This window comes from Carcharhinus amblyrhynchos, chromosome 4, assembly GCF_965287045.1.
Source record: "Carcharhinus amblyrhynchos chromosome 4, sCarAmb.v2.hapA, whole genome shotgun sequence".
Lineage (NCBI taxonomy): Eukaryota > Metazoa > Chordata > Chondrichthyes > Carcharhiniformes > Carcharhinidae > Carcharhinus > Carcharhinus amblyrhynchos.
Genome location: NC_137327.1, coordinates 112608477 through 112629552, shown reverse-complemented (window position 1 = coordinate 112629552; position 21076 = coordinate 112608477). Strand labels below are relative to the sequence as shown.

At 42.5% G+C, this 21076-nt stretch overlaps 1 protein-coding gene across 4 annotated transcripts in view; it reads left to right on the top strand.

The window, feature by feature from the left end:
* Nucleotides 1-21076, top strand: part of elf1 (E74-like ETS transcription factor 1) — a 264760-nt gene that overhangs the window by 135659 nt on the left and 108025 nt on the right. The gene's annotated exons all lie outside the window — the stretch shown is intronic.

Below are 21076 nucleotides of genomic sequence, written 5' to 3'. Positions count from 1 at the left end.
ACTGAATGAAATGTGACTGACTGGGGGCGAACTTAAAGCATCTTGTCCACAACTACTTTGTATTAAAGCAAGGGCAGCTTTCTTGGGTTTCCTCACCTTTAGAGTTTTGTACAGTAAATTAAGCATGCCAACAGACAGGAAGTAAATTCTATCTGGTTCGGATCCCTACTGGATTCTTCACCTAAACTGTATACAGTGCAGGAATGCAGTTAGAGGCAACACTACATGAGATATTGCTGTTGGTGTGATTGGGCTTCCCTATGGCCATGGGGAGGGGCCTGGCCAGACTGGGCAGGCCCTATAAAATATTTACTCTTCTCCCATTAGTGTCAGGTAACATTTGCTTTGGAGTTTGATTTAGCACATAGTAGCGATTGTACTGGTGACTCTTGCACAAGGTTTACTGTTGTTGGGTGCTCCCACAAACAGATTATTGTAATGGAACCCATGGTTTCAAAGCTAGTATTTTTTTTGAGGTGACCTTAATTGAAAAGGGAAACTGAGAAAGAAGATTGACCTTTCCAGTTTCCAAGAAAACTGAGACTGAAACTGAGATTAGAAACCAAAACTCCTTGGAAGACTGAAACTGGTAGAAATATATAAAAAGAACCCTGGGCATGAGAGCTCAGATGATGATCCCAGTGGTGCAGTACAGGCAGGTTGAAGAAGACAGAAACTAGATCCTGAAGCTGAGATTGGCGCATATATGTTGCGGCTGTTTCTGTGAAATTTGTGTTAGTTGTGTGATGCTGTCAGCTGGGATTCAGGCAAAAACCCTTCTAGAATGAAGAGGAGCTGAACACCTTCATGAGCAGGACAGCATTTGAAGGACTTAGGCCAGATTTTTACCACTGTTCGCTCAGTAGGATTTTCCCATCTTGTGCAGTGAATGGAGATTTGGCTGGCCGCCAAACTCACCCACCTTGCTGCAACGGGAGAATGGCAGGTTAAGATTGCGTTCTTAATGTCTGAGATCAATAATGTATATGCTGAGTGGATTGTCAAGCTAATTCATAAGAACTGTCTTGCCATGTGGTGCTTACAATCAACTGCAATTTGTTTGTTAATTTAATTTTAATCTATGATTTTGAGTTTTGGTGTAGAGCTGGTTACCCAAGATGGTATTTTGTGTTTCCTCTTGTACACTTAAAAGTATTTTGGCATGAATTTTGTGACTTCATTCATTCAATACATATTTGGAAATTCAAATTTCTTCTTTTCTCAAAAAGAAGTTACCAGTATTGACTAAGATCATGACATTAAGGACTGGCTAGGTTTATGGGGTAGGTAATATGTTACAGCTTTAAGAAAAACCAAGATCGTAAGACTGTTGAGAAAGATTGATCGTACTGTGATTCATTCTTTATAACGATGATGACCTTTCCAGTTTGTGAACTGCAAGGCTGCAAGTGACCACATCTGGTCAGTGGTGAGGTGAATAAGTGGTGAAAGAAGGAGATTCAGTAATAAAGTTCAGGCCCACTTGTTAAAACAACAACTTCAGCATTGCACAAAAGCAGGAGCAGCTGAGTGATGGTGCTTCTCGGCATTGGAATAGGCCTGTTTTTTTTTGTTGGCCCTTTGCAGTTGTACAGACCTGAGGCCAATCAACTTCATCCTTAATCACAATGAACAGATGTGGTTGAACCTTGTCCCTTGACAGATCCATGGGAACAGAACCAGAGTTGCATTTGCTGCTTGAACTTGGGGCCTTAACTGGAAGTTGAGAAAACCCATGCAGCAGTATTTCAATGTTTACACCCTTCTGCTCATGGTACCGGGATCACACATTCATTTACACACCATCTCTATATTTGCTATTCCATTCCCAAACAACATGTTTACCTGAACTTCTCAACTTTTTTGTAGAAATGCAAAGCTGGCCTTTCAATGGAATATTTATTAGCTATGGGAAATCTGAAAGTTCCTTTTTTAGTACCTGAAGCAGTTTTTCCAAGACTTTCCGTGGTCTCACTCTCCACTGATCTCTCCTGTGGGCTTGCTCTCTCTCTCTTATCCCCCTGTTTACATGCACTCTTTCTTTCTGTATGTATCTTTTTACTGTGTACTTCTGTTTGCACTTTCTACCTCTCTCTTTCCCTGGCTTTTCCACTCTCTTATGAACACACAGTTATGTCAATAAGGTCAGAGCCCAATGAAATGATAATTGTATAAATGGATGTTAGGATCATGCCCTGTATCATTTTGATTTTTGCACTCAACACATTGAGTCATTTTATTGAATCCTATTTTTGAAAAACTCTAACAAGCTGTATGTTAACAGGTTGTTCGTTTTTATTATGTATAATTTTCCAGTAATTTTAGTCTAATCTAGAGAGGCATGCACTTGTTTGTCGAGGGCTTTAAGAGTGTCGTTCGTTATTTTCTGTGGATTTGATGGTGTGTGCTTTACAGAGGAGGAGAAGTAAGAGGCAAATAATTTGGTACACTAGTGTGACTCTGTTCCTTTACAGGAAGACACATTCAACAACAAAGCAGAATAGGTCAACCCAATAGGATGGTCTTGAGGTCTGATGAATACACAAATTGGAGCACTTGTCAGAATCTTAGTCTTTTTCTGTTCTTGTTTCACATCAGCAAAAACTGTCTGCTGATATTATCATGAGAGTGAGTTACCCTTTTGACCGAAGGGGTAAGTGTGTTACCAATTAGGCCATGGCTAACGTCTCTTGTGTAGGAACTCTTGTGGCTTCAGTCACCCTAGTTTACAAAGGGGAAGGTTCCTGATTTGCTGTTTCTTGGATCTGATCACATGCATGGCTGTTATTATCCAATAAGAGCAGGATTGGGTTATAACCCCCCCGCCCCACACCCACCAACCCAGTTGAACAGACAGACCTGGCAAACATAAAAACAACTTGGTGGGCACAGGTGTCAGAGGCAACCAACACCTTTAGAATCCAAGGTGCAAGGAGGAAGGAAATGCAAATGAAGATTAAAGTATGTGGCTGCTTCATCAGGAGCTAGATGTTATCAATATTCTGCTTTGTCATGCGATCTGGAACACTTTACTTGAAAGTTAAGTGAGTAAACTTGCTGCCAGGTTAGGTCTATGTGAGGGCAAATAAGTTTTATGGTAACATGGACTTTAACAGTCTTGTGTTGCTTTCAATTTGTCCAGATTTGATTCTGATTGTTGTGAACTTACCCCTTTAGACTAGTATTGGTAAATGTATAATTGATCTAAGAATGTAGTGGTGTGTAGTTGGGACCTTGTGAAATGATTGTGCATCAGGACATGGTTGTGAACCATTGTGTGGTAGCTGTTTTAAAATTGCCCATTAGAGAGACATTAGTATTGCAGATCACAGCAACTGACAGGCAGCTGCTGGTTAGCTTACATTGAAATCACTCTGTACTGCAAAGGATTTAGGTTTTAGGAATGGATCATGCCACGGCAGGTGTGATAATAACATGCCCTATTTCAGACAAGGGGCACTTTCTGCATTATATTTTTCAGTGCCATCCTTTCCTGACTCTCTGCCTCTGCTGATTTTATGTTTAAGTAGATAATTGGCTTCTGAGCAGCTGCCAGTATTCCGACCAAGGTTGAAATTTTACCAGTTCAACCGCCCTACATCCAGGGGACGGGCGAGCGTTGGAGAATAGCATTCTCCCTTGGTCTTGAGTGGTATCGTATGAACCTCAGGCAGACGCGCTGGTAAAATTCCGCCCCAGGTGCATGGCAGTAGTGAGCTATTGATTAATTAGTCCGCACTCCCACACCACACTTGAGACATCCTCTGGATATGGAGGAAACTGCCCCGTAGCAGTGAAGCTCATCTATGTGAGAGTGTGGGCAAGAAAAGTTGAATGTGGAATCCCACCCCCAATTGCAAATCAAATGTTCTCTGTTTGCTGCTTCCAGTCGGTGTAGTGAATCTTATTGTGAGAAGTCAAAAGTCCTGCCTCCTTGTCACCTTCCCTCTCTCTTGATCGTTTTAATTCGTGGAGGCGACATCACTTCAGGTAGCCATTCTTCACGTGGCACCCTACTTTCAGACTTTTTTCAACCCTGGGAAGACTTTTCTCTCTCTCTCTCTCTCTCTCTCTCTCTCTCTCTCTCTCTCTCTCTCTCTCATTCACTCACTCACACTCTCTCTCACTCTCTCTCTCACACACACACACACACACACACACACACACACACACACACACACACACACACACACACACACTTTCCAGCGCAGAACCCTTTGGGCAACAATTAAACTGGAGAAACTGTTTTGTTCCCCTCTGCTCCCTCCATAGCCTGAGAACAATCAGTGTGCCAGTTGTTTGACACAAGTATTGAACTTGAGAATGTCTGCTCTGCATGACTCAATAGCCATACTATTGGGTTAATGTTTTGACCTTTTCTGATGGCTGGGAACCTCTCCCAGAAAAACAGAAATTTGAATCTGGTGGTTCTGTCTGACCAATGTTTAGAAAATCACTTAGCTTCCCAACGTAGTTTTGCGATGTGGAGTTAGCCTTGCCAGAAATACAACACTGGAAATGATCCTTCATTGGGCTATTGAAATGTAGTCAAATCTGTCCCTCATCTATCTCTGAGCCAGCCATTTTTTGTTTTAATGATTATTTCTTTCATTATTGACACCCTGAACTGAAATGATACCAGATGCAAGGATATATCAATATTTAAAGGATTTTTCATTATTTTATCCTATTGTTTTACCTCTCCCTTTTCTCCATATTCCAGTCCTTCTACATCTTAGCTCCTTTTTTTCACTCTTTTTAAATATTTGCATGATCTTGAATATATTTCTGAACTTTTAATTCACCAGCGTACAAAGCCATCTAGATGTTCAAATCATCTCGTCAAGAGATGGGTTCCAAATGGTTGATAACAGATTCCAAAAGCTGCTTCGGGGCTAATGTAAGTTTAAGGCCATTGAACAATTGACCTCAATCAAGTTGAAATAACTGGGCCAAAGGTTTTGACGTCTTTTTTGTGATGCTCTGTTCCCCTGGCGGTGATATCCTGAGGCTGAGTCATTTAAGAGACGATTCCAGAATATTTCCCAAAGAGGTCCGAGTGTGGTGGCCAATTCCCCTTTTCTACATTGTACAGCTTTGAAATAGGAGTAGCAGCTATGCATTTGTTTTAAAGGGATGATGAAATGCAGTTCAATTTCCCATTTCTCCCCCTCCCCTCCCTTCCACTGGCCAGCACCAGTAGGGTAGATCATTCTGGCAGGGCCACAGTGAGAAAGTGGGACTAACGGAACAATTCTTTCAAAAGAGCCAGTACAGACATAATGGCCTGGATGGTTTCTTATGCTATTATGATTTGGTGAAGCCATTTTGTAAGGTGGGCCTCTGATCTTTCTGAGACCAAGGTTCCACCTCCTTTCCTCTGAAAGAGGAAGTGGGGACAGTTTTTATCTGTGGTCCTGATTGAGTCAGCCTCATTAAATGAGGTTAAAAGTGTGCAGAACTGCTTTATGGGTCACAGAGCATGATATCACCGTTCTGGATACATTTAATAATTGCAATGTATTTTTTGTTACAAAGCTGCTGCAAATAGTTATTAACTTGAGCATTATTTATGTTCTGTTTAGAGCTACACATGCATATCATTTTGGTTAAGTGGGGAGCGGGATTTCTGAGAAACTGATTGAAGGCGATGTAAGTGTTCACAAGGCCCAATGCTGAGGGGGCAAGGAATTAAATTCACTGAATATGTATACAAGCTTCCCAAGCAGCCAATCTTCTGTGTTGGAGTTCAGCCTTTTCAACAGACGACCATTTAGCAAAAGCATAGCACAATAAGATATCATAAAGAAATGATTACATTTCTTTAAAAATGCAACCTGAGATTGAACTCTGATCAGTGAGAATGCATGATGATGGTTTGCTGCGATATCAGAACTGGCCCTTGGCTGTTTTAGTTGGAATTTCAATAGCTTCTTTAAGCTGACTACAAATACTTGCTGCCTCGTTAAATCCTTACTCTTGTTTGTCTTTCCCCTGCGGTTGAGTATTTTAATTTTTTGATTAAGCATGCATGCTTGCTTTTTAGTCATAAGTCGTGCCTGGAATTTATTTACTACTTTATTTTTCTCTTCCTTTTCTTTCTTTGCTCTCTTCCTCTTCCTACAAGGTAGTCTGTTGCCCCAGTTTGAAGTTGAACATCTATCTCCCAGGCTTTTCTGCAAACAATCTCAAGAAGGTGCAGTAGGTATGAGCAGAAGCAGACCATTCCCTTTCAATGTTTCCCTCCACTTTCTTTCTCTTTTTGGAGCACCAGTTTGCCTGTTCTCCTGTGCTTTGAGCACCCTTGATATCCTGACTGAATGGAGGTGTGTGGATGAGCATCATACAATGTAAGCAGCTGGATGGATGCAGGTTTAAATGTCATAGTGATTTCTTTCCTGATCCTGTTTCATTTGTAGAGCTACCAGAGGGTTTGTAACATAGAAACATAGAAGATTGGGCTAGGAAGAGGCCAATAGACCCCACGAGCCTGCTCAGCCATTTATCACAATAATGGCTGGTCATCCAACTCAATAGCCTAATTCTGCTTTCTCCCCATAACCTTTGATCCCATTCACCCCAAGTCCTATGTCTAGCCGCATCTTGAATACATTCAATGTTTTGGTGTCAACTACTTCCTGTGGCAATGAATTCCACAGGCTCACCACTCTTTGGGTGAAGAAATGTCTCCTTATCTCTATTCTAAATGGTCTCCCCTTTTATCCTCAGACTGTGACCCCTGGTTCTGGACACCACCACCATCGGGAACATCCTTCCCGCAGCTCCCCTGCCTGGTCCTATTAGAACTGTGTAAGTGTTTGAGACATTCCCCCCCCCCGGGTCATCCGTCACCCGTCTGAACTCCAGTGAAAACAATCCTTACCCAGTCAATCTAGGTTAGGATTGTAGTGTCTGGTACCTGGAATTATGGTGTAGTATGTATAAGGCAAAGAAAATAATTATACAGAGTCACTTGCAACCTCAGGACTTTACAATGACACATGTTTTAAAGTCATTGCTGTAATTTAAGAAATGAGGCAGCCAATATGCACACAGCAAGCTCCCACTAACACGCAAATGGCCAGATCATTTGTTTTTGTGAAGTTGGTTGATGGGCTGAATGTTGGCCAGGATGCTGGCTTCTTTTCTGCCTTGCCTCTCTTGTGCAAATGGAATCTGTTGCTTCTGCCTGAGAGGGCTGATGAGGCCTTCTCAAAAAATAAGACCCAACTATTCACAGCAGAACCTGAGTGACTTTGTAATCTCTAAATCTGTTTTTTTTTACATCCTAACGTGTTTATTTCTCCCAGTCATGATTTTTTGAATGGGACATTTTTATCGAGAATGGAATGAGCATCTTATTCTTGAAGTGATCTCAAGTTGAATTTAGCGCCCTTTTCTTGAAGGGGGGAAAGATGTTGGGGGTGGTATGGTCAGTCCTGCTGTTCTTATTTTGCAATACATTTAAGCAGTGTTTGACTTTTGCACTGACATTTGTAAAGTGTTAATGTGTTAATATGTTATTATGTGTGTTTTGAGTAGTTGAAAAGTTGCTGATGAATAGGTGTCGCTTCCTAATTATGTCTATTGAAAGGTAATCCAGAAGACATTGTATTACAGATTAATGTACTAGATCATACAGATGTTTTGTCCTATAGATGAGGAAAATGTGCTGAGTTTAGTCCTAAAAACTGTCCTTTGTTGTCTGACCTACCTTTTTGGCAAGTTACCTCTTCTTCATGTGCACTACCCTTATACAACATGACGTGATCAAGAGATCTCTGGAATGTAATCTTGTGTTACGTGGGTGTTGATTGAGTGTGCTTTGTGTTCTTAAGAGCAGGTGCCTTCTTAATTCATTGATGCTGAGAGACTGCTGCCACACAGTTAATGCTGTTAATTTTCAATGCTGGCTGATACCACTCATAGTGGTCAGTATGGCAACTCTGGTCACCTGTACCTCCCCGACTACTTTCATTCCACGATTGGTGGCCGTGCTTTCAGTTGGCTAGGCCCTAAACTCTGAAATTTCTTCCCAGAATCTCTCTGTCTCTCTCTACTTTAGTAGTCATGATGTGGGTATGCCGGCGTTGGACTGGCGTAAACACAGTAAAAAGTCTGACAACACCAGGTTTTAGTCCAACCTATTTATTTGATAATATACTCACTAGCTTTTGGGGAACTCTCCATTCACCTGACGAAGGGGGTAACCCCGAAAGCTAGTGAGTATACTATCAAATAAATAGGTTGGACTAAAACCTGGTGTTGTCAGACATTTTACTCTCTCTACTTTCCCCTCAAAGCTCCTCCTTAATTTTGTTTGACCAAGAATTTGGTCATTTGTTCTGTGGTCTCCTCCTTTTGGCTGGATGTAAATTTTAAGCTGATTATGATCCTGTGAGGCACTTTGGGATATATTACTGTGTTAACAACACTATATAAATGCAACTTGTTGTCTAGATTAAACGTCATTTTAATGCTACCCTTGCCGTTCACTGCATGCAGTATTTTCCTTGTGCTGCTAAACAAAACAAAGAAAAACCCCGACATTATATAATACAGCTCCTCTGTGCTATATATCTTGGGTTTAACATCACCGCTGTGGTTTTATTATTACCATTTTTGCTTATCTTCCCAAGTGCAGCTTAATAGCATTGGGAAACTAACTGCAGCCCGAAGCACTTTGAACCGGCTTCATGATAAATGGTGTACATTACAAGAAATAAAAAAGGCTGATGGTTCTAGGCAAGTAATTGAACTGTTGAGTTCTGACTCCTCTGAACCACTCACAGTTCACCCTCACATTTTGCTGTCATTGAAGCCCAACTGGTTTAATCGTAGCTTGTAGCCCACTGCCCCGTATCCATTATCTATAATATATTAATATATGTATACTAGTACCAAATGCTTTAAGAGGCTTCCACTACACATGAAGGTGGGTAATTTGTGTTTCTTTAAAAATGTGGCCGTAAATATTGAAGAGAAGCCTTCTTGTCCTGGTAGCTGGGAAGGTCATCAGTGTCTTAAATTCCTGGATGAATTTCCTAATGCATTTTTAAAATTGCAGAGTCTTTTTGTTTTGTGGCTGTGCCTTTCTGGAGCTCAACTCTGCAGAATGCCTCACACCAAACTGCTTCTCATTCCCATTCCTCCGCCATTAGACACAATTCGCCTTCTTGGAACTCCTTATCCAACTTCCTCTGATTTGCCTCTGCCTTCTCAGAAACCTTTTTCCTCAAATTCTGTTCCCCACTCCTCTTTTCCTCCCTCTGGTGTGTGTCGTCAAGTACTTTTAAGACATTTTTTTCTATATGTTTAAAAAAAAGCTATTGAATTGATAGTTGTTGATGTATATTAAAATTCTTGGCACAAGAGAAGGACGTTGAGTAAACAAGTGTGTTTTATTCACTACATGTCTGCAGGTTTTGAATAGACAATGCTTGCTCCAGTTCATTCCTAAGGGAACTTGTTTATGTTGTGTGTGTTATGTGTAGCTTTCTGTCCTCCCCAATCTTCTGCCTAGCAGTTTTGCTGATCCGTCTCTGCTAATCTCGCCGCTATCAATCCTTGATGCTGTTAATGTGGTGCCTGCCCTATTAGTGTTAAATCTAGAGTTAATATGACTGCATCTTTTCTTCTTCACAAGTGTATATTTGTCATGTGGTCTAACACCTTGCTCAATGGCTTGAGGATGGGGTATGGGGGTTGGGGACCAAGATCAAAGTTTGGGGTGCAGTGGGGATGGTGGATTATTTATTTCAAATATACAAAAATGTGTCAAGTCTTGACTTTGATAATCATGAGTTCAAATTTGGCTCCAGAGACTTGCACATATGAATCTAGACAAACACTTCAATGTTGCACTGTTGGGGGTGCTGTCATTGACTTAAGATGTTAAACTGAGCCCCCTCTCTGATGAATGTGAAAAATGCTATGACACAATTTGAAGTATAGAGAAGTACTCCCTGGTGTTCCTGCCACCATTTATCCAACCACCAACACTGCTACATGACCCAACACCGGTGACTTGATCACATAGTCTGACGTTGCTGTTGAGCACCAAGTGAGTGACGCACTGTTGGCAAAATGGCATCTTTCAGCTGAAACATCAAACTGAAGTGAAAGGCGTTATATAAATGCAAGTTTCCTATTTTATCCAAACAACGTTTCATTTAATGATAGATTCTATATCCCCCAGCCAAAATGGTTTGTAGTGGGGATAACTCACTGAGATGAAACCATTACAGTTAAGAGATTTTTTTGGGCCACACATGTCCTGAAACTAGGAAATGCTGCTCAAGTTCAATGGACCTCTCTATAGTCCGTGTTTTGCCTGCTCTGATTCCCATATGGGCAGAATGGTAAAATTTGCCCCTAAGGCTTTTAGTGTCTGGATGAACTGCTTTTGCAAGTGGATTGACTTTCTTTATGAGATGATTTTTTTTTGCTTGTAGATTATGATTGTTTCTTTTTTAACAATGTCGTAAGTGAGATACGGAGTGACAAAGCAGAAGACAATTAAAGACAATGGCCGAAACCTTCTGGTCTTGTATGCCTCACTACCACTGACAAATTTGGTGCTCACTCTATTCACTGCAGCAGGACCGTAGAATTTGACCCAATGTTTGTAGAGATACAGGTGGTGTCTCGAAGGAGACAACCTTGGGACTGAGTCTACCTGTTCGGATCTTGTGGGTTTTCAAAGGCAAGGTGATGGTTGGCTTCAGTCTTGTGCCTACTGCAACATGTCTGCTCCTATCTACTTATCCATCCCTTCTCAGTCTTGTTTGGCTCTGGAGTCCAGCTATTTCCCTCTGCTGTGCTGCTTCTTTTCGTTCTAAAGGTCACATAAGATGTAGCTTCTCTGGGCGGCTATAGATGCTGTTTAACTGTCAGTAACGGGGGAAACTACCATACAGTAATTTCATTTCACCAGTGATGCCTGCTGTGTGGCACTAATGGACAGATTGGCACCATGTTGTGACTAAGCCTCGGAATGGGTGAGGTTGCGCTGAGCTGCGTGTGGTCAAAGGCTCTGACTGCTCAAAATGCAGAAAACGACAGACGTGCAGTGCTGTGTGGAAGTGTTCATTTTGTTGTTCTTCTTTTTACTAAGGCCAGAGGGCACATTTGTAATTTTTGCTTTTTGCTGTGGAAGTGTGCTTAGCTAATTAACTAAAACTAATGGAAAAAATACAAATTGGAGATTGAATGCTTAAATTATTAAACTTTTAATTACACACTTAATGTCTCCATGGGGTACACCCGCATAGTCTGCTGTAAAGAAAAGTCTAGTTTTGGGACATGGCTGTTTATTCAGATAGCTGGATTTAAGGTACTGTAACTTGCAATGTCAAAATTCATGCTTAGTTTGTGATGTGCACTGCAACATGGCACTGAGTTTCTGCTCCAGTAATTAGGATTCGCCTTGTGAAAGTATTTAGCACTCTTCTTGTATCTGAATGAAGCATGTAAGCTTCCCGTCATGAAACCTGTCAGACCCAATATATTAACTGGTACCAATTACGGTGGTAACATCACAGTTTAAAACACATGAGCTGCAAGATTTAACTCTCAGTAGCTCCATAACTCATTGCTGCAAAACCTAGCTCATCTGGAGAGGCTTCCTAAACACAGTTTCTTCACGGCTCAGTATGGGACTGTCACGATCTGGACCAGTGACCAACAAGCTTTGCCAGGATGTTCCAATTTAAGATTGGGATGACCGTCACAGGTTCATGTGTTGTAAATCACATTTTGTTTCAAATTATGGGGAATATTGTGGGTTAATAAATTAAATCTAATGTGTGAGTTGCTTTCAAAGCCTTTGCCCTGGTAGGCAAAACCTGTTTAACCAGAACTGTGTTTTTGTTTCAAATGGAAAAGGAAAGCATATGATATGCAGATGTAGGGGTGTGAATGCCACTCTTTCACTGCAGGGTCTCTTGAGTAACTCCAAAATATTTCATTATTTTGGGTTGAGTACAGTAGGTTATTTATTATTCACTACAACTTGTGGCAAAATCCTATTCGTAGGATATTAAAGAATAGCCTCTTTCTTCATTTGATGAATTGATTGTAGGTCATTATGGACATGGTACAATTGTACTGAATATGCAAAGCAATAATGTGTTGCTGTGGGGTTAAACAAAGGACTGCAGTAATGAAAGGATGTGCTGTTAAGCTTTAACGTGCAGTCTGCGCCCTATTTTCGCAGCTATTGCATTTTCCATCGAGGGAAGATTTATTCCCAGTAATGTCTGCGTCATAAATAGCTGCGCAAGTTGAAATGTTTCTTATATGGAAAATGTCAATAGGTGTGGCAGCACCTGTGCAGACAGAGACGGAGTCCATGTGGAAGGCTTTTAGCTACTCTTGGGGCCGGATACTTTCCAGCAGTTGACTTACTGCAATTTAATAACTGGTGCAATAGAATAATAGACTTCCATAGGAACCCTACAGGGTGCAGAAGGAGGCCATTTGGCCCAGTGAGTCTGTACCAGTCACAATCCCAACCAGGCCCTAAATGCTGGAAAATCTCAGCAGGTCTGGCAGCATCTGTAAGGAAAGGAAAGAGCTGACGTTTCAAGTCCAGATGACCCTTTGTCAAAGCTCTGATGCTGACCTTTGACAAAGGGTCATCTGGACTCAAAACATCAGCTCTTTTCTCTCCACGGATGCTGCCAGACCTGCTGAGATTTTCCAGTATTTTCTTTTTTAGTTTCAGATTCCAGCATCCACAGTAGTTTGCTTTTATATTTACCCAGCTAATCCCATGACACTCAGGTCAATTCATTATGGCCAATCAGCCTAAAGTTTGATCTCCGGGAAGAAACCGGAGCGCCCAGAGGAAACCCACAGAGACATGGGGAGAATGTGCAAGCTCCACACAGACAGTGACCTGAGGCTGGAATTGAACCCAGGTCCCTGGCACTTTGAGACAGCAATGCTAATCACTGTGCCACTGTGCCTGTGGCAGTCATTGTTGAGATCACTATCTCATAACCACACTGAAGGATGCAGTTTTCTGTTTGGATAGATTATAATGGTTTTGTTTTCCCTACAAAGTATAAAACACATGCACTACAGATGAGGCAAGTTGCTGCTTCATGAAGAATCTACACATTGTAATCTCTCTCAAGAGAATTAAGCAATGTCTGATTTGGTTTGGTAGAACAGTGTGTTCACTTTGCACCAGAGGAGCCCAACCCCTCTGCACTTTGTTCAGTTTCTTTCAGTGTCTTCAGCCCCTCAGGTTCTGGGTAGCAGTTACATTCACAGATAAGTTGTGCTGCGCGCCACAGCGCCAGGGTCCCTGGTTCAATTCCTGGCTTAGGTCACTGTTTGCATAGAGTTTGTATATGTCTGTGTGGGTTTCCTCCAACATTCTAAAAGACGTTCTGGTTAGGTGCAACTATGGGAATTTTGCAGTAACTTTTTGATTTGATTTATTATTGTTACATGTATTAACATACAGTGAAAAGTATTGTTTCTTGCGCCCTATATAGATAAAACATACAGTTCATAGAGAAGGAAACGAGAGAGTGCAGAACGTAATGTTACAGTCATAGCTAGGGTGTGGAGAAAGATTAACTTAATGCAAGGGATGTCCATTCAAAAGTCTGACAGCAGCAGGGAAGAAGCTGTTCTTGAGTGGGTTCGTGACCTCAGACTTTTGTACTTTCTTCCCAACGGAAGAAGGTGAAAGAGAGAATGTCTAGTGTGTGCTAGGTCCTTAATTATGCGGGTAGCTTTGCCTTAACTTTTAATTTTTTTAATTTCAAAATGTTCCTTGCCAAAATCAACCAACGTTTCCTCTGTCATCCTCATCAATAACACCAGCTCCAACCTCAATGAAATCTTTTGCTGCCACTCCAGATCTTGGAGCCACTCTCCATAAAAACCAGGAGGATCTGCAGTCTGAACATTGGTCTTCACAATGATTTTATCTCAAGCAAGAACCACATAATTGTAGGCACTGTGAAGCTCGAAACTGGCTGCCCGCTCCCTGCACGTAGTGGCAAGTAGTGATTTGAGAAAGATAATGACTACTTGAAGCCTATTGAAGCAGGCTCTCTGAGCTGTCCCAGTTGGTCTCCATGGGCAGCAGGCAACTGTGTAGCTGCTGGAGGTGACTTCCCGCATGGGATCAGTGGGTGGTGCTCCAGACAGACTATAGAGGGCCTCCGTCTCTCTGAGTGGAATTGCAGCCACCCATTGCCCTACGGAAGACCCCCTGCATCTCCTCACTGTGGTTGCCCACTGCAAAGGCCATCTTTTATTTTAACTTTGAAAAAGTTGGAGAGAGCTTGGCTCCACCTTGGGGTGCCCTTTCCCCTTCTCACTCGCCATGGCATTCTGCTGCTGTACAAGCTGGAGAGACTCTGATTCGAAAGCACACCCACCGTCCTTAATCAGCCCACAAGTCCACCCTCTGGCCACTAATTGGCCAATTCATGGAAAAGCACAGTGTGGATTTTTGGAACCCATTTGAGTCTAATGATGGGGTTCAAACAGCCACAGGAAAATCCTGCCCCACATTTTGATGACCTCTGGCAGAATTTCCTGCAGTGTAACAGTGGTTATTTTAGTGGCAGTCACGCGCTTTGAATTATCTGGAGGTTGCGGACAGGGTGGGTGGGATTTTCCGGCCTCCCCCACCAGGGGATCCTCTGGTTCCACCAAAGGTGACCCACCGTGGCATATTACCTGGCAGCAGGACGGGCGAACCACACAAACCGCATAAGACATTGGTGGAGCCAGATGATTCTGCTCCCGACCAAAGGCGCTGCTGGAAAACACGCCACAAGTGAGAGCGGAAATTCCTGCCCTGCACAATTGCAAGTTTGCTCTCATTAGAAGCAGAGTGCTGTCTCTACTGTTTCTCTACCCAGGAGAGTAATCCACATATTTCTGTTCATATTGTGCTTGCAATTTGTGCAAAAATAGAATTTTGTGTCTGCAATTCATCATAGTCTATTATATTCATTGAGCTTTTGATTTATGGGAAGAAAACCCTTTTGGCTGTCTTGCTACATTGATTGATGGGCAGTCTGCAAACACCAAGCTGTGAAATGTTGTTTTTTGTTTGTTCGTGGTATGTGAGCATTGCTGGCAAAGCCGGCATTTTTTTGCCCATCCGGAATATATATTGGCATTTACTCGATACTGTATGTTGGTAGATAGGAAAGGTTTTGTAATGAGGAAGCAGAGTTACACTGACTGAGTTCTGAAAGTGCACAGTACTACTAATCTGTGGGCAAAGTACATATGGTGGAAATCCCAAATGCAGGTCACAGTGGTGACGCCAAGGCCAATGTGGTCCAATATGTTTGCCACCAGCCACATGTAGCTAATTGTAATTAGCCGCATCTGGCTTTCGATTTTGGATTATAAAGGAAGATGAGTAATGGATGTTATTATTGAGCATGTATTTCAACACCCGTGGCATGGTGGCACAGTGGTTAGCACTGCCACCTCAGAGCGCCAGGGACTCTGGTTCGATTCCCAGCTTGGGCCACTGTCTGTGCAGAGCTTGCACGTTCTCCCTGTGTCTGTGTGGGTTTCCTCCAGATGCTCCAGTTTTCTCCCACAGTCTGAAAGAAGTGCTGGTTAGGTGCATTGACCCGAACAGGTACCAGAGTGTGAGGAATTTCACAGTAACTTCATTGCAGTGTTAATGTAAGCCTTACTTGTGACTAATAAATAAACTTTAACTTTACTCACGCTGTGTGCATCTGAACTTTAACCTTTTGATGCAGTTGTTGATAAAATTATTGGACAAAAAGCAGTGTTGTGAGTGCTTATTGATTATTGTGTATGTTTTGTTCCCTTGATTTATTGTACGGTGGAAGATATTTTTTAAGTAAATGTACGTACCTGAGGTACATTTGTGTGTGCGCAAGACATTGTCCACTAATATTAGTGTGTATGTGTGGCGAAAATGCTATCACAGTAACCCCACCTACATGGTTAGTTAACAATTTCAGTCGGAAAACATTGAACTTGGGTTGAGTATTGAACATTGATGTGTGGAACCTAATTGCAATGTAACAAAGGGAGCTCATACTGGAAAGCTTGGAGGTAAACAATATTTCTGTAAATGTTTGACGAAGATTATGGCAATAATACTGAAGTCGAGCTCTTATTAAACGAGCAGACAAAGGCTCATAAGTATAAACTAGCAAGAGGAAAATTTGGGACTGATTTCAGAAAGCAGGCCACACTTGAAGTGATTGATACCTCTGGCAAGGTAACAGTGGAGAAAACTCAGGAATCATTCAACATTGAATAATGTAGGAGTGGGAGGTGAGGGGATTAACGGGTAGAATTTCCACAGGATTTTCCCTAATGATCTATAATAAAGTTGATGTTTCTTAGGGATTTCACCAATCGTCTACTGAAGTTGCATCAGGAGATTGGGAAAATCCCCATGGAAATTACCATGCAGAAGGATTTGCTAAATGGGTCAAATGACCTCCCCCTCTTGCATTTACCTCATGATACAATCCTTAGTCGTGTTTTTTTTGAACTGTGCTAGGGTTGACCAGGCTTTTAAGTGCATCTCCTATAAATCTGTCTTTCCCAAGAAGGGATGGCATTGACTTTGTCAAATTAAAAGCTATTTCGCTGGCCAGTGATGGTGTGAAATACTGCTTCTGTAGGAGGAAGGGAATATTGAGGGCCAAATTTAATTACAGCACTTTGAAACTTGAAGCATAACGCTGCTTCCCGTATCCTAGCTAGCACAACAGGTACACCCATCTCACCATGTGCTCACTGACCTACACTGGCTCTTGGTCTAGTAACACCTCACGTTTAAAATTCTCATCCTCATGTACAAACCCATCCATGATCTCGCCCCTACTAGCCTCCAACGGCCCTCTCAGAACTCTGCTTTCCTCCAAGTCTTGTTTCTTCTGCTACTCTTACACCATTTGTCCTACCGCTGAGCGCCCTGCCTACAACTGTTTATACCCTATGCTCTGAACTTTCTTTCTTAACCATCTCCTCTGCTCCCTTAAAAAATTACCCCTTTGACCGATGTGTCCAAATGTCATCGCCGTCATCGTTGGGTTGGTGTTGTCCATTTTTGTACGATAGTGGCTCTTGTGATGTATCTTGGAATGTTGTACCATGTGAAAAATGCAATGCAAGTGCAAGAAAGTTCGTATGTGCTCAGTGTTAACTCCATGGGCAGAATGTTATGCGTGCCTGACCCAGGAGCGTGTAAAACGCACGTGATGATATTGAGCATGCATCCCGATGTCATCCTGCATTCACATGATACTTCCGTCAGTGGATGCAGGTACAGGTCAGCAGTGTAGCTGGCAACAGTTAATGAGCCAATTGAAAGGATTATTTGCCCCATTGCCCAGAATATTACACTGTGATTTTTAGATCATCACACAGACAGGCAGGCAGTCTGTTTTCCAACTATTCTCCATCTCTGGTGAGATGGGTGGAATGTGCCTTATTATGAAGGCCCCTTCAGATCTGGGGAGCCGCTCCCACCCCTGCTGGGACCCAGGAGCTCAGGCCCTCTTTTTGCCCCTGGCCTCCATCCTTCCCCACTCCATTCTAACCCCGGCCATCCTGAAACCCCAAGACTTCCCACGGGAATGGTTCCAGGACCTTGTTCCAGGCATTGCCACCGTAACTCTTCTGGTCCCTGCAGCGCTGCACCTGGAGGAGTTGGATTGTGGCGTTGCTCTCCAGTCAATGCTCGATTGAATTTGAATTAGTGGGTGCACATTACTAGCCGACTTGGTACTTGCCATCCTAAAGATTCTATGTTATTTCTCATAGGAACATGAGAACTAGGAGCAGGAATAAGGAATTCAGCCCCTCCAGCCTGCTCTAGCATTCAGTATGATCATGACTGTTCTCATCTCAGCCTCAACTCAACTTTTCTGCCCATTCTCTGTAACTCTTCAACTCGTTACTAATTAAAAATGTGCCTAGATTCTCCTTGAATTTACTTGTTCTGGCATCCATCTCACTCTGTGGTAGTGAATTCCACAGACTCAGGACCCTTTGAGTGAAGTAATTTATCCTAATCTCAAGTGGTAGCAGATTTAAAACAATGATGTCTGTTTCTAGATTGAAACATCCTCTTTACATCTACCCTGTCAAAATCCCTCAATCCCTTTTATCATTTTATATACCTCAATTACCTCCTCTCATGCTTCTAAACTCTAGAGAGTACAGGCCTAAATTGCTCATTCTCAATCTTGCTCCACAGATGCTGTCAGATTGGCTGAGATTTTAAAATTAATTTTGCAGGATGTAGGCATTGCTACTTAGGCCAGTATTTGTGGCATAAGACACTAAGATATAGGAGCAGAATTAGGCCATTTGGCCCATCAAGTCTGCTCTTCTATTCAATCATGGCTGATGTGCTTTTCATTCCTATTCTCCTGACTTCTCCCCGTAACCCTTGATCCCCTTATTGATCAAGAACCTGTCTATCTTTGCCCATCTCTAATTGCCCTTCATAAGGTGGTGTTGAGCTGCCTTCTTGAACCAGTACGATCCCTGAAGTATGGGTATAGCCACGGAGCTGCTGGGGAGAGACTTTGACCCAGCGATGGTGAAGATATGGCAATATATTTCCAATTCAGGATGGTGAATGACTTGGGGGAGAACATCTGTGGGGTAGTGTTCCAATGTGTCTAATGCTCTTGTCCTTTGATATGGAAGTGGTTGTGGGTTTGTCTTGTGCTGCCTAAGGAACATTGGCGAGTGCCTGCAATGCATCTTGTAGGTGGTATAGGTTGCCATTGTCCATTGGTGGTGGAGGGATTGAATGTTTGTGGAAGGGGTACCAATCAAGTGAGCTGCTTTGTCCTGGATGGTGTGAAGCTTCCTGTGTGTTGGTAGAGCTGCGCCCATACAGGCACTTTTTTCTAATTTTCTTTCAGGTTTCTAGTATCTGCAATATTTTGCTTTTTTTGTATTATGCAAATGGAAATTGTTGTGGTGGTTAAATGGCTGGATGACTGTGTTTCTTTCAAGGCCCAGATTTTGATCTCTGCTGTCCTAATGTTTAGAGAAGTAAGACCAAAATGGCCTTTTTTTGAGTTGGCTTCCCACTTACCCAGTCAGGAGTACTGCTGTAAGCAGACAGGAGCCTCGCTACTGAATGCAAATCAGGGTAGTCGGGACCCCAGTGACATTTTGCTGCATTTAAGCATGTTGTCCACTGTGTTACTTCTGCCCAGTATGCAGACTGGCAAAACTAGTTTCCCTCAGTACATTCACTGGCTGTAGCTCCAGGAACCAGTTATCTGGTGCATGAGGACTGGTAGAATGAACAGAATTACTCTGCCCACAGCTTGCTGCTCACCTTCCCAGCCCCCACACCTCAGCAATGACCTCCTTTTATTGTACTTATATTATCCTTCTCCACACCCAACCTGCCTTTGCAATTCACCTCCCACCTTACAATGCCCTCCTTCACTTCTTCCAACATGCCTCTGCAATGTTCTCCTTCACTACCCCCTCAGCAAAGCCCTCTTTCACTATTCCCTGAGCCACACTCTCCCTCATTACCCTCCCAAATAATGTCCCCTTCACTACCATTCTAAGTCATTACCTCATTATCTCACTACCATTACACCCCAATAAATGCCTTCCTTCATTACAACCCCCTCCCCCAGCACAATGTTTTCAGTCACGAGCTCTGCCACCCCACTCCCCCCACCCCACTCCCCCCACCCCACTCCCCCCACCCCACTCCCCCCACCCCACTCCCCCCACCCCACTCCCCCCACCCCACTCCCCCCACCACACTCCCCCCACCACACACACACACACACACACACAATGTCTCCATCAACTGTCCCTCAGCAATCGACTCCTTCAACTTTACCTTGGCATTGATATCCTTCACCTACCTCCCCCCAGCCCCCTCCCTTTTTTTGTAATTCTCAGGCCCGTTAGTGCTGGAAATCTGTTGGTAATTTATCAATTGAATGTAAATTGCCTGGCTGTGAAAATGCATCAGGCTTTTGATAACTTATTACTTAATCCAAGTCGGTTGGTGAAGGCAAAGCAGAGACATATAGGTTTTCTTTACTAAGAGGTTTTGTTCATTCTCATAGCTCTCCTCTCCCCCGCCACCTCCAGTGTCCCAGCTGCCTTATGTAGTCTTTTGAACAAAACCATAAATCAATAAGCTAATAAGAATGGGACGGTCCCTAATGGGGCATTGTAACCGAAAGGAAACTTACACAATTAAATTAAAACATCATTCATGGGGTGCCCCTTATTTTATTCATTTCTTTAATAGGACCAATAAGTTAAACAAAATTGACAGTGGTGACAGCCCTTAATGGGGCATCCTTCATTTATAAATACACAAAGTACTCAATTAAACATTGCTCTTTACCTGTGTATTTTAACAATATCACTAACACTAACAGATTTCCCTTTTGCATTTCTTTGAATTTAATTTCTTTAATATTTTATTTGCTCTCAGAACTTCTTCAAACTCACTTCCCCTGTAGTGGGGGGGGGCTCCACATTGACATCTTGATCACCAAGTCTTTGTCCAAATAATCAAGCCACTAGTATACCTTTAGCTTTATGCATATCTTTTTTGTGCATATCCACCTCTACGATAAAACTGGCTGCCCCCTGTTTGGTATTTGTGTATACGCAAAATTCTTTCCAACTTTTTTGTTTGGCTTTTTTTTTCCAAGTTATCTTCTAATTTATTCGCCACTGAAAGTTGTGAATCATCATGCTTATATTTCCAGTGGCATTCATTACGGCATTCTGTTCCGTGTTCCTTACTCTTGCCAAACCATGACCTCTATTCATTCTGCTATCTCTTCTCTAGTCTGCTTCTACACAATCCCTTCCTCCTACAATCAGAGTTCCTTTTTTCAAATCTGTGATTTGGCACAATGGTCAGCACTGCTGCCTCACAGTGCCAGGGACTTGGTTTCGATTCCTGGCTTGGGTTCACTGTCTGTGTGGAGTCTGCATGTTCTTCCCATGTCTACATGGGTTTTCACCAAGTGCTCCAGTTTTCTGCCACATTCGAAAGATGTGCTGATTAGATGCTTTG